The following is a 14,740-nucleotide window of genomic DNA, read 5'->3' as shown; positions in this document are numbered from 1 at the left end:
TGTAGCTTTCGCTGCAACGTGGTACTTAGATTTTTTGATAATACGCTACCTATAGAAGTCTAATATTGTTTGCGAATATGTATATGTAATATGTATCTGCGTGTAGCACTTCTAGGAGCTGCAGCTATTCTGAGCTGAAAACATAGGTTTGTGATTGGAAGCTAATAATCATTTATAGAGTGATACATCAAACATGTTCACCTCCATTGTTTTATTTAAAATATTTTATAAGAAAAATGGGTACTGGTTTGTTATAGCCCCGCCACGGCCGCCAGCATCCATATAACAATAAATACATCGTATAAATTTAAAATAATGAGTTTATTTATTGATATTAATCTAATAATTTATGTGGTTATCAAAACTAAACAATTTAACAATAGTGATTCGTTTGACACCATCTTAAAAGATAAAGCAGAATTTTTGGAATCATAGAAACCATAATTTTTAACATTATAAACATTTTTTAATTTTATCATTGTTTTAAAAGCATCATTATTCTAAGTAGGTATTGTATTATATCAATATATCTATAATCGAATTATTATATTAATATCAATAAATAAACTCATTATTTTATATTTACCTATACGATGTATTTATTGTTATATGGATGGCGGGGCTCTAAAGTTTTTACTCGCCGTGGCAGAGCTATAACAAACCAGTACAGAAAAATGTTATACTTTCAGAAATTCACTTGAAAAGAATCTTATTTCATATTAAACTATTGAAAATAATACTGCTAAAGCTACTTGCCATAGCCTCCATATCTACCAACTCGTTCTAATTTTAATTTTAATATTTTTAGAAAAATTTTTCACTAAAAAATTTGCAGTAAAAACTATCAATCAGATTTTGAATAACTGCATTATTGAAAAAAAGGGGGTGTGCATATATTTTAGTGATCATTCTGTACATGATGGCACCATTTTCATCTCATTCTCTCCTACAAAAAAAAATCCCCATGCAGATATTTATAACAATTTTTATTTAAACATCTTTACAGGAGTAGAATAAAGTAGTGATTATAAATTATATTGTTTTTTATATTTTTATTATATTTAAGGTGTCTATTCCACTATAATCATTTTATTAGAAATGAATACTTAATATTAATATTCAGTGAAATTTATAGAACCATTTAAATTTTATTTAACGTAGATTAATGTATCAAAATGAGACCTGTTTATAACATATTTTTTGAATTATGATCAGTACATACTTTATGTACTGGTTAACATACGTTAATTAAAACATGGTTTATAAAAGAATAACATATTTAAAAATGTTTATTTTTATATTATTATATTATATTTTTAAAGTCATTCAATTTAGATTAAGAATTTACCAGTTTAACAGTTAATATTTATTGAAGCAACGGATATATTACTTAGGTAAAAAAAATATAGGTGTGAATTTGTAAATGAACTTCACAAAAAAATAACAAGTAATTTGATATTTAAAATAGTGTTTTGTAAGAACTTCTTGACCAAGTTATTTTAAAATGTCTGCACTCTGCAATGTTAAATAACTAAAAAACACATTATAACTACGTGCATGATGGGCGCCAACTTTAAATCATTAAAACTCAATTTTTTCTTCAAAGTATTTATTTATAATATTATTTTTAAATTATAACAATGACAATCGTTTAGAGTCTTCGCAAAATCTGCTTAGAATTTTCTATTGCATTATAACGTGTGATATAAGAAATATAATTTAGTTTGAAGTGCAAGGGCACTTTCCCGCCCCCTGCCCTACTATCGCTACGCCTATGACTACGTGGTTTAGAAGCTAAAGTTGAACTTGTAAACACGAATTATAAAGGTTATAACCAGTGCTCGTATAGAGGGGATAGAGTTCCTCTACTGTTTTTTTTATTGCGTACCCCAACTATATTTTTTCACTGGAACGTGGAAACGGCACAAACTTATGTTCAAAATAATTGTTATTAAAATATGGATTTCAATTTAAATTAATTAGGTATATTTTTACGATTTTTAATATCAAAAACAATAATTATTTATTTTGTTAATGTAAGTTGATTATTATTAATTTTTGTATTTTCTACTGTTACATGTAAGACGTAGATATTACTATCAACATATTATATTATATTTTGAATTTTAACATCTATATAACTAAAGAGTGGTATTCAAAATTTAAATGAGGTTTGAAAGGGGGTGTGGAAGGCAAAGCCTCTCACAGGTCTGTGACCTGTGTTAAGTAATTTTGTACTTGGAACGCAGTTTTTAAATCGTTGGATTGAGCTTCTCTATTTAATTTTTCCCAATTCGAGCACTGGTTAATAGTTATAATGAAGTTTATCCTTTTTTCATCCCATTCAATAAATAAATAGATAAATTTTACAATAAACATTATTTTTATTTAAAAGGTAATTTTATTACTGCGTTCATAATCATAACGCAGGAAACCAGGAGACAGTTATCTAAGTGTATAGTGCACACCTGACGTGTATATCGTTAGGTTTATTCGGAGTATAATATAGGACAGGTAGGTGCAAGTTACAAAACGTAGGTATAGATAATATCATATCCTATCTGAGATTATAAACGATCATTCTATCTGGGTGTATATAATAATATGTAGGGAAATATAATGACCTAAATAATGTAGATTTTCATTATAGGTTCAGACGTACCTACAGTGCGAATTCGAAGTTACAATAATTAGTAATTCTGTTTCTGTAAATCAATAGATGGAAGTAAAAACATTTTAGATGAAATTTTGAATGAAATAAGACAGACACACAATTATTTGCTGTGTGTGCATATTAATAAAATATACAAGTGTTGAAGTGTAGGTTAGTAATTATATAATTTGTAATGATTAATTATTAACATCAAAATAAATGATCGTAGCCAATGAATTATATTTTTTCTATTAGTTAATGCATTGCTGTATCAAGTTCAGACAGTTCGATGAAAAAACAAATTAAGACAATGATATAAACATCATAATTTTTCATTATACACTGGTAAGCTGCTGAGTGATCAATGGGAAAGAGCGTTATCAGCCCCTGGACAGCCGTTGACAATCAATTGGGATGCGTCGTGCATGTGAGTGATAATAATTATTAAAGCACGTAGGTGTTATACAATAATAACGGGTCTATAGGTATATATATAGTTGAGTGTTGGATTTAAGGGAATAGGTGACGCAGTGACCGCTTCTTCTTGCTTATTGGTCCGTTTAAAATATTATTTTTATACTTTTATTGATTATATTCTGTTAGGTTAGAATTGTTTCAACTTTAATACAATATTATAGGGTTGAATTATTTATTTAATTTCCAACACTCGAACATAGGGTTTTAGTCGTTACATAATATTGTAGTTTTTATTGTATAAAATAATTTTATTTCAGATTTTTAATGAATCGAAGTATGTAGAATAGTTGTTAATAGTTTTTTGATTATGAATAATAAATACATAATTAGGGAAGAACTATATTGTTGCTATAATGCTACTATTATATAACTCGAGGTTTTTCAAACGTAGGAAAAACTTTAATATATTATAGCCTATAGGTAGTACGTTGTAAGAATTACGAACTAGATCGTTTTTGTATAACCAAGGATTTTTGAAGCTGACAAGAAATATGTTAAATAAAATCAAATGAAATCCAGCTAGGTGTATGCTCACGACTAAAAGTTATAGTAAATAATATTTAGCATGCGTATTTCGTTTAATTGTCGACGGTGGCTGTACCATTGCTAGTTTAGTGGTGTGATTTGGTTTTTTTTTTGGGGGGGGGGGGGAAATGTAATAATCAAAACAAAAACAACATCATACAACATGGTAGCGGTCATGCGATCGCGTCGTTAAAATCGGGTACGAAAAAAGGAAACGTTTGTCACGTGACCTGCGGGGAAACCGCCGATTTTCCCGTTACTGTAGTCTCGGTGTAGTCAGTTTTTCCGTCCGCTATAGCCGTGCAACACGCGCGCCGCGGTACACTCGTTGTCGGGTTCTCGTCGCGTGCAAACATTCGTTCGTCCGTACATATGAAATGGGATATTTAAGAGTGTAAAAATCAAAAATATTGTTATTCGAAAGCCAAATCTATTGGTCGGTGGTCGCGGTACAATAATAACAACCGCTGCTTATTTTGATTTCGTAACTGTTAGGCGCGAGAGAAACATTAAAACATATGAACCTATACCTATGAACCTATAGACATTTTCGGGATTTTGGAATGTTCGTTGCGTACCCGTAATTTTAGTGTATCGTGTTACAGTCTCGTGCGTGAAATCGTATGGCCCACGGGGCCACGTAGACCGCGCGGCTGCAGTCCGGTCTGTGGCGTCAGTGGTGGTCGCGGTGGCCGCCTAAAGGTAATAATATAAATTTGATTAATAGTTTTTGATAGCGTGACAGGAAAATTGATACATAGTGACCAATACAAAAGGGTGATAACAATGAATAAATATCTAATCTAAATTCATACGGCACTTCCGGAATGTTTAAAACTCGTAGACCTTATGTTTAAGGTCTCTGTTAAGACTAAGAAAATAACGCGAAGTAGTATACTAGCCGTACTATACTAGAGAGTACTGAGCAATAGAATAATTGAAAATAAATACACTTGCAAGACTGCAGCTGTACTTGTTTTATGTTTACCGTGTGTCTTTGTGGAGTTCTTGGTGAAATATTAACACAATACTAATTGAAAATACTGTGTCTCTTACAAAATATATATGCGAATTACTCTGCGTAATTACTCTAAAATTCACCATTCTCAGAATAATTACTACACTTAATGTACTATTAAGGCATGTACCTATCTCGTCAAGTTATAAGTTAGCGGAAGAGAATGATTAAACAACAATTTGAATATCCCAAGTTCGCATTAAGTATTATTTAAAGTTTAAATTGCACTTGAACATATTTTGTCTTCTTGATAGGTAGATACTAGATAGAGCTGAACGTGCATGGTGCATCCGCACATAAAATAAATTTATAGACATTTTAAATCGATTTATTAGGTAAAACTGTAAAACTACCTAGTGATTGTTGTATTTAAGATTCCGGGATGGTATATTGAGTTTAGTTTTTAATAAGATTTAAATACTATTTCATAAATTTTAAGTACAGGTACCTACTTGTTTTATCCAAAATACAAAAATTATAAAACATTAGGTGTTGTTTATACATATCACTTTGCTTAATTCTCATAAATTTCATTATGATTATTTTGAACTTTAAGGTACTAAAAAATCGTGACCAAAAAATACATGCTTTTTGGTTTCAACGCTTTAATAGCTGCATTAAATATCAAAATACTATATGATTGGTGATGGTGAATTAATAATTTATAAAAATAATTCATTCTCAAGTACAATAACATTTAATAATATTAAAAAAGTGTACTCTCAATTTTACCATAAGTAGATCTGTAAAAAAGGTGTTTTTTTTTATATATTTATTACATACAGGTTAGGTAGGTAAGAGGGCTACAGTTTCCTCGGACTTCTTATCTACTTTTAATTATGCTACTGTTGTATATTATTGTAATATGTTATTTAAAATAATACTAGCAATAATCGAGAAATTAGGATTAATAATTTTTTTCTGTTATTGCACATATCAGGTGACAGTTTCGTATCTATCTATATAAATATAAGTACAGCTTGAGGTCTCTTAGCAAAATAAAAAATCTTTATTACATAACATTTTTAAATCTGATTAAGCTGAAAATTAACACTTATTATTAATATTATTTTAATAGTATTAAGGGTATGAAATAAATTCTCACGTCCTATGAAATAGTCAATTTTTGATAATTTTTTTTTTGTTTGAATTATGAAAACTTTATAAAGTTGGTATTTATTTTGATTCTGAATTAAAAATTAAATTATTAAAAGTCGTAATAAACGTTTAAAATCTAAACAATCACATTTATTTTATATTTTGAAATGTATTTTTCTGGCATTATTTAAAGTTAATTAAAAAATCAAAGTCCAATGTGATTAGAATTACGTTTTCATATATATTATATCATTCATTTTGAATTATCACCATATCTCAAAGTTATTTATCGTTATTATCAAACTTTTGCTCTTCATTTCTTACAAATAACCAATATGGATTTATCACCAAATGATCTGCTTATAATAATTTAGCCATAATAAAAAATATAAAATTGTATTCTTTTGAAACAAATGTACACTGATTTTACATATACAGAATTTTCAAAGGAATTTGACCAAGTTAATCATATAATTCTTATTAAAAAAATTATATTTATTTGGATTTTCCGGTTCTTTACTAAATAGGTTTCAATCATTTCTATTTGGACGTTACCAAATTGTTAAATATCTTAAATTTCTCTCAAGGAGAACACCTGTCAACTTTTTAATATATTTATAAAATATCTTTCTAATGTTATCATTAATTCGAATATTCTTATTTTTGCTTTCGATGCCAAACTAGAAAAAAATATAAATAATATTATAATTTCTACTATGTCATTATCATTGTAAAAGCCGATTAGCGTTTATTTCATAAATAAATAAATACAATTTAAACAAGATACTATTAATTTACAATGTAATATGAATCATTTATTTTTAAACATTAATGAATGTAAATGTGTGAAATTTTACCTAATAAAAAATACTATTAACTTTCAATATAGCTACGCTATTTCTGACTCTAATATCGAGGCTTGTTCCCTAATTTAAAAATCTAGGTTTAGTTTTTGATTCTAAATTAAATTTTACTTTTAAAACTGAAATTATCAAGAATAAAGCTTTTTGTAACTTAGGATTTATTAAACGCACTTGTGGTTCATTCTTCGATTCTATTCCTTTAAAATATAAAAAGGTATTTAGAAATTCCTTTCTATTGCTTTCTTGTTCGATCCAATCTAAATTATTGCCCCTTGATCTGGATAAAAAATGCGTCAAAACAAAATCTTATGCTAGAATATGTTCAAAATAGTTTTTTACGATTTATCTCTTTTAAATTAAATATCCACAGACCCCTCCATGGCTTATATAATAATGTTGTTAATTTTTTTAATATTTCTCGACTCTGACCGTCGTATATTTTTATTCTAAATTTCTTCAAGAACTGTTACAAGGTTCAATTGGTTGTAATAAAATACTTTGTTTAATCCGCTTTAAAATGAATAGCATTAACACTAGAAATTCTTAAGCTTTATCCATTATTTTCAAATAAAAATTATATTTAACATTTTTTTATTTTCTTAAATTTATATTCTATATTCACTTCTAAATCTTTCTCATTATATACAATCTACTATTAAGTAATAATGACCTATTTATCATATTATGTTTGTTATTATTCACAGGAAATATTTGTAATATTAAGTTTTACGACTTACGTCGGTACCTATATGATAATTAATTAAATAAATAAATAAATATAAAAAAAATTATCACAATTCGAGTATTCTACACAAAGCACCTAGGTAGTTGTTTAAACTGTACAAATAAATGGGCTGATTATTTAATTTTTCATAAATGGCAACCGTTCAATCTAATTAGAAATTACTTGAATTGTGTCCCTTAATAAAAAGTTGTTTCGACACCATTAATATTTAATATGAGCTTAATTCAAATTAAAGTTTAAACATTTATTTCTTATTTCCTTTGCATAACGTTTATTAGTCCTGTCAAATGAAAACGATGAAAAATACTTAAATATTTACTCCAATAAAAACAGGTATAACGTCGTTATTAATAATATAAATCCACTATTTTATGGACATATTTTTTTACTACATATTTTGTATAGCTTCTACTTATAGGTTACTGCGTTTAAAAATATCGTTATTTAATATTTTTTCTAAAGGTACCTACACTTTTTATTAATCTTTAATAGGTAATAACATAAAACGACTTTTTCAGAGTTATGATCACTATAATTTATTGATTTCAGTTATAAAATATAATAATATACTCAATATGCATAATAATTTATTTATGTAGAACAAATTAATTTTTTAAATTCAAAAATTCGTCAAAATGTTAAAAATGTCGTAAACAAAAATATCATTTTTTAATTTAATTGGTTTTTGTACACAATCCTTGTTTAGAGTTTAGATGATATGTTTCATGTAACAGTAATAGGTATTTTCCAATTATATTGATTATATATTATAGTTTTTAAAAAGAATAAATCGTGTTGTATAGTATTTATTATTTTTATATTGTTTGATTTGAATTGTTTTTATATGTGTATTTAAATTCTCAATGATTTTTAATAAATTACATAGTATTAAACTACTTTTTTTAGAGTATTAATTATGTATTTTTTATACTGTTCTTAGTTTTTACACTATATATTTATTTTAAAGCTTATTTAATTTCACACTCTACAGTCTACATTTTTTGATAAAGTCACATTGTAATTCGATTTTAAATTATGATTAATAGGCAGTATAATATAAATTAATTTTAGAAGGCAGTTTGCAAATATAAGTAATTAATAGTATTTAATATACCGCTTTTAAATATTATCTTCAATTAACTTAGGATCAATTGAAATACTGTCCCAATATTTAATTTTAGGATCTTCATAATTTTTGAATTATATTCTAACAAAATTCGAGAAAAATAATGGTATGCAATCTTTGGATGCAACAATAGCTTTATAGTCTTCCGATTTGAATACAATTATTTACCTATTAAATCACTTTTTAATGATTGACCTAACCTATGCAATTTAAAGTATTTTATCGACGTGTAAAAAGTATGTTTTTTCCCAATATTTTGGTTAGCAGTAAGAGTTTCATTTTAGTCTTAGTATAATTGAACACTCTTAGTTAAATAATTTTAAGTTTATCATACGATTTATATTATAAATTTTATATCACATGTTTGATGAATATTATTAAAACTAATTAAAAACAATTTAAATTTTAGGCAAAACAGGGGCATACAAAACAATTTAGATATTTGAATTTAAAATATAACGTTAAAGACTTAATATTTGTTTAATGTTTATTATAATATAGTGCCTTGCAACTCTTCTATTTGATTTTTTTTTTAAATATATAACTGATAAATATAAAGGTACTTCAATTTAAAAAAACGTCGGAGGGGCTAAGGCTTAGTTTCTATATCAGATATACGTCTTTTTTAAAAGCTCTCCAAAGAGGAATTGGAATTATGCCGCCCTGATAAAGTATTTTATTTGATGTATTTTTTGAATTAAATAAGAATCAGATTTTTAAACGAACCTTGCAAGACGAACGAATACCTACAGGATTATAATATGTATGTACAATGTACATAATAAAATATTATGTGGACACGGCTGTATGGGTACTATTGTTGCCTATATTACAATAATAAGTATAAGTAAATATACCAATACCAGTATATGTATATTATATCGGTCGAAGTAAAATATCGTACGATGCGACTTAGATTTTCTAAAACTGATGGCATTTACAGTTCGCTCTAATTAGACAATATGTTTAATTGCAATTCCTTACAACCCATATAGCGAGTGTATTCGAGTTTAACAAAAGTTGTTAACAAGCGTTTGTTTATCGTAAGTTCTTGTAGAGATTACTGCGACGTATCACTTCGGATGTTGCAATCTTAAAGCGGACGTTGACGTCACATTAAGATTTTCTATCAGCTTTTATGTAGTATCTCTTGCCACACACTCGTTGAAAATTATTTTTATAGCCTCAGGTGACAACACGTTATTAGGAATTGATTATAAATACACCTTTGAGGCGTTTTCGCAGATAAATATTTATCGGAGAAACGGAATAGAATAAGCAATATTCGATTTTCAACAACTATATTCTTGTTATTATTATTATTTTATATTCATTATTATATTTATTTATAGTTATACAAGCCACAATAAGAGTAGTGCTATAGTCAAAAATAAAACAAGTTGAGTATAAAAAAAGTACCAGGACGTAAAATGATGCATAATTTGTATAATTGAGACAAAATTCCAAGATGCGTGTAACGTAACGAAAAGTCGAAGCGAGAACATTTTAATTACTTTTGAGTTTTTAAAAAAGTGTAAACCAATCTATTTTCTAAGATAGGATTAATTATTTTTCTAACAATTTGCTAAAATTTTCAAAACAAAAATAATGTAATGCTAGTGAAGTCGAATGTAACTGAAGAGTAATATTCATTGTCGTGTGGAAAAATATGAGGTAAAATACAATTTATCAGTGGTGGCTTGCAATGTATCGTATGCTCTTATAGTTTATGTGTTTTCCCCGAACAAAGACCTTGGAGGATAATAATAAAATCTTGTGACACTATTATTGGCAATATAGATGACGTTTCTTGCTGCAGCTAGGTCTCTGTAGTGAAGATACTTGGACGACGTGAGCTCGTTGTATTATTGATGTGTGGCGTCATTTAGGACTCAGTTTCGAAGGTTCAGAAAACCTATATCACACACACACACACACACACACACACACACACACACACACACACACACACACACACACAGAACACGAATGAATGAATATATATGATATACACTGAGTAAACTTTTTCGTGCGATTCTTTAATGTTCTTCATTTTGTTTGTATTTTGCACCATGTAGCATATAGGTAGATATATTTTTTACTCGTAACCCTCGATTATCAGAGACCAATTGGTTATTCTATAGAAACGATTGTAATTTGGGTCGTTTTGACTTCTGACAGTTTTAGTATATTTACCTATATATATTATATATAATTGATATGTATTGGAAAGCCGTGACAATATTTATTTTTGGATTTTCTGAAACTAAGGAATATTTAACTAATTTTTGTAGACATACATTATCAACTATATTGTAAAATACTATTGAAATAATGAATATTGAATACGTTGATGGTATAAAATTTAGAAAAACGAATATTCTTTGTTTGTATAGGGTTGTCTTGGTTACGTAAATTTTAAGTTTAGACTTTTATTTTATGTGTGGTCATAACTCATCATAACTATCTAAATTATTATTAAAAATATGTTTAGTTTAAATTTAATAGAGTTTAAGACAAGGTAAATCCACGGGCATTTCATTTATCACGAGCAACGTTGTGAAGGACCAATTTATAGATGTATTACAGTTATTGCGTACTTATGTATTTCCGTGATATTTATTTCATTATGTTAAATCTATCTAAATCGTATTACTTTTATTAGTTAGTAATATCATTATTAAATTTTGAATGTTTTGAAAGAAATGGGTTAAAAGAAATTGTAAGTACGTACCTATACAATATGACAATTTTTACAGAAAATGTTTATAAATATATAAATTTAAAAGTTTTATGAAAATAAATATCTACCTAAAAAGTTTGTAGTGCAATATTGTAACTGAAGTATTTGAACAACTATAAGCGTGTCTGGATATAATTGTTATAGTACTGAGCAGTTATAATTATAAGAAACGTGGGTTTATAATTATAAAAAGCAAACATTGTATGGAAGAAAATAATTTAACTTCTACTTACGTTAAACAGACGGTAACGAAACTTACCCTAACTACCGTCATATATAACATGTACCTAAACTAATAAGTCCTCGGGGATTTTTTATGCCAGAATGGAACACGCAGACCACGTTACTTAATTATAATACTGAATATATTGCTTTACCAGTTTCGTTACTGTATATGGATAGGATTATAATTGTACAGAGTTTTTATAATACTCTGATATTGTGTTTGTGTAATATTATTAGTACCTATAATCGTTATGTATTGAATTGTACTATATACAATATACCATAATGGTTTATAACTTTATAAAATATGAATGACATTGTAAAGGTAAAAAAATTGTAATTCTTACCGGATCTTATCTACTTGATTAAATTATCTTTGTAAAGTTCAGGATTCAGTACTAATCCCTCATAATTGTTATTGTTGTTATTATATATTATACCCGCTGATTAAATATAAAGTAGGTGCTTGTATATAATTAATTATTGTTATACATTTATACCCAACTGTATTATCTGATAATTTATATAATATAATATATTTTATATTAGTCTATATTATACACACTATACAATTGTATTTCACATATTATTTAAACGCTTCAAAATAATAGTAGGTATCCATCTACTCTATTGTTTATCCCTTAATTTTTATTTTAAAAATCATGCAGTTAATTTGTATACGTTTATTAAGTCGAAAGGTTATGGTCATGTAAATTTTTCTACAATAAATATTTTTTAAATAACCACCCATACAATAATTTAAATGTAACTATATACTATAGAATTTAGTGAAAAATGTGAATGACGATCTGAATTTGACTGTGTATTATGTTTATTTGTTTTTCAAAACTTATCAAAGTACTTATTAAATTAATAATGTTTACATTTTTGGAGGCTGTGGTTTAATATATTTTGATATATGTACTGAAATACACGATTTTATAGTATTTAATTCATCGATCATAATTTAATATGGACATCAAGTATTAACTTAAACTGTAAATATTTTAGCTTTCACATGTATATACATTTTGTTATTACATATTTGCATTTAAAAGTTTTACTATAATTAGAAGTATAATTATATAAAATAATTGTAAGTAATTATCCAAGACTCTAGGTCTAGAGACATGCAATTTCCATGGATTATTAATTTAAGAATAATTGCAGAATAATTTTTAATAAGTTGGATAAGAAAAAGTTGTCGGGTAAGTTTGGTTATTCGTATCGTAAATTATTCACCTTGGAATTTGGTGCAAAATAGTGGCTTTTGTTATTTATAAAAATTTCAAAGTTATAATAAATAAGAGAGTTTGAAATAATATTTTCAAATAAGAACATCCAATACATTTTTAATTTTAAAACTTGAATGCATTAAATTTTTTTGATTTGAATTGATACAAAATATGTATTAGATTAACATCTCTGAACTAAATGTTTTTATATTAATTGAAAAATAATAGGAAGTAAACAACCTTAAATTAATAAAAATAATTTGGAACTATTTTTAAAAATGTATTTAATTTTTACAAGATTACATTATTACAGTAAAAATCTAGGTATCTTGTATTCTAGGTTATGTATTATAGGTTAGGCTATGCATTTTAATATATCTACTCCAAGTTTTTTGAAGAACAATAATTGCATTGAGGCACAATTAGTATATATATATATATATAATTTGCCTTATCATAACGAAATTATAAACTTATATTATTATAAGGAATTTATGTTTAAATCTTATTTAATAAATATATATACCTATATTGTGTTATGTTTCTATACATTATACATTGCACTAAATTGTTTTTTAGCATTATTATAATATATTTAAAAAAAGTATACACAACTTATAATGATGTGTTAAATTATATTTTTCATTATTAAGCTAATCAAATATTTTTTAGATTCTGAATGAAGTGAGGAATGTATTGATTTTACAACGATGTATGTTTTTATTTTTTTTATTTATGTGTCTGTCATCATGTTTTGGAGTAGAAATAATGTTTTGATTTTTGACTTAGGCCCCTCTTTGAAAAGTAAAATTCATCTAGTTGGTACTTTGGGGGTCAAAAGTAAACAATTTTCAACAGTTTTCAAAAGCGTTAGGAAAAACCCTAAAAAAGTGACGGAAAAATAGAAATTTTTACGGATAATCAGTTTTTGACAAAATCGATTTTTGTATTTTGCTGTAACTCAAAAACGAATCATTGTAAATACTTGAAATTATCACGAAATGTTTATATTAGCGTTATCTATTTATAATTAAATTTTCAAAATATTTTGACCTTTTTTAAGTTAATTATAGACAATTGAAATTTTTTATGTTTCTAAGTTTTTTTTTTTGAAATGACTATAAAATTGGCTATCCAAAAATTCTTTAAAATTTAATACAAGGTTTATAATAAATTAATATAATATAATAGTTGAATATAATCATATAGTAAAAAAAATCAAAAATCGTTAGTCCCAATTTTTGTTTATAAGCATTTAAAGTTCAAATGCTTACGAAATATGTCAAAATCACGAAAATTTGCAAGGAATTTTGAAGTTGAAAATTTATAAAACTTTTGTAATTTATATCTAAGCTTAAAAAGCCAAATACAAAGTTATCCATAACTTTTCCTTCAACTAACTGTAAAAAAAAAATTCTAGCGTCAATATAGAAAACATTTAATGAGCGTATGAAATTTATTTTTTTGCGAAATCGAGTAAAATAACGGTATATTACAATTTAAATATAAGTAATAATATAATATATCCTACTAATTATCCAAGACTGTCAAATCTTTTCCGTTCAGAATCGTTTTTCGTATAAAATGATACCTGTCATTGCATTCAAATTTAACACATCCATTATAGTGACCTACTCTCCATCTCTACTATACAGCAGAGCGATATCCACTTGTCCACCTTTTTTATTATTACATTTGCATGATGAAAATGTTATTATTATTATTATTTTTTGTAAAAGTTCATGATTTTTACTTAAATTTATATATTTTGTACTTGCTCAATGTTTATAGAGAAAAATCGTGCGGTGAATTAATTATGTCCTGGCTTATTAACATAAAAAAATATTCATACAATGTCGTGTATACATTTAAACAATGTTATATTATATAAAGGGTAAAACTAAGGAAACCATAGTCCCATTTGAGTTATATACGTTGTATCTGTATGAGTGAATTGTATCACAAGGTTTATATCAATTGTTTTTTATACAGTTATAAGTACTGTACATAGTATACAGGGTGATTTACAAAG

General features: G+C 26.3%; 2 protein-coding genes across 2 annotated transcripts in view; one reads left to right on the top strand and one right to left on the bottom strand.

Moving 5' to 3' along the window:
• The window catches only part of LOC132923049 (uncharacterized), a 225,397-nt gene that overhangs the window by 36,351 nt on the left and 174,306 nt on the right, over window positions 1–14,740 (bottom strand). The gene's annotated exons all lie outside the window — the stretch shown is intronic.
• The window catches only part of LOC132921523 (uncharacterized), a 61,094-nt gene continuing 50,306 nt past the window's right edge, over window positions 3,953–14,740 (top strand). The window contains exon 1 of the mRNA XM_060984590.1: window positions 3,953–4,357. The gene's annotated coding sequence lies outside the window, so the exon portion shown is untranslated. The remainder of the gene's footprint in view (window positions 4,358–14,740) is intronic.

This window comes from Rhopalosiphum padi, chromosome 2 (genome assembly GCF_020882245.1).
Source record: "Rhopalosiphum padi isolate XX-2018 chromosome 2, ASM2088224v1, whole genome shotgun sequence".
NCBI lineage: Eukaryota > Metazoa > Arthropoda > Insecta > Hemiptera > Aphididae > Rhopalosiphum > Rhopalosiphum padi.
Note: the sequence above shows the minus strand (reverse complement) of the source record. Positions and strands in the feature narration are given on the sequence as shown.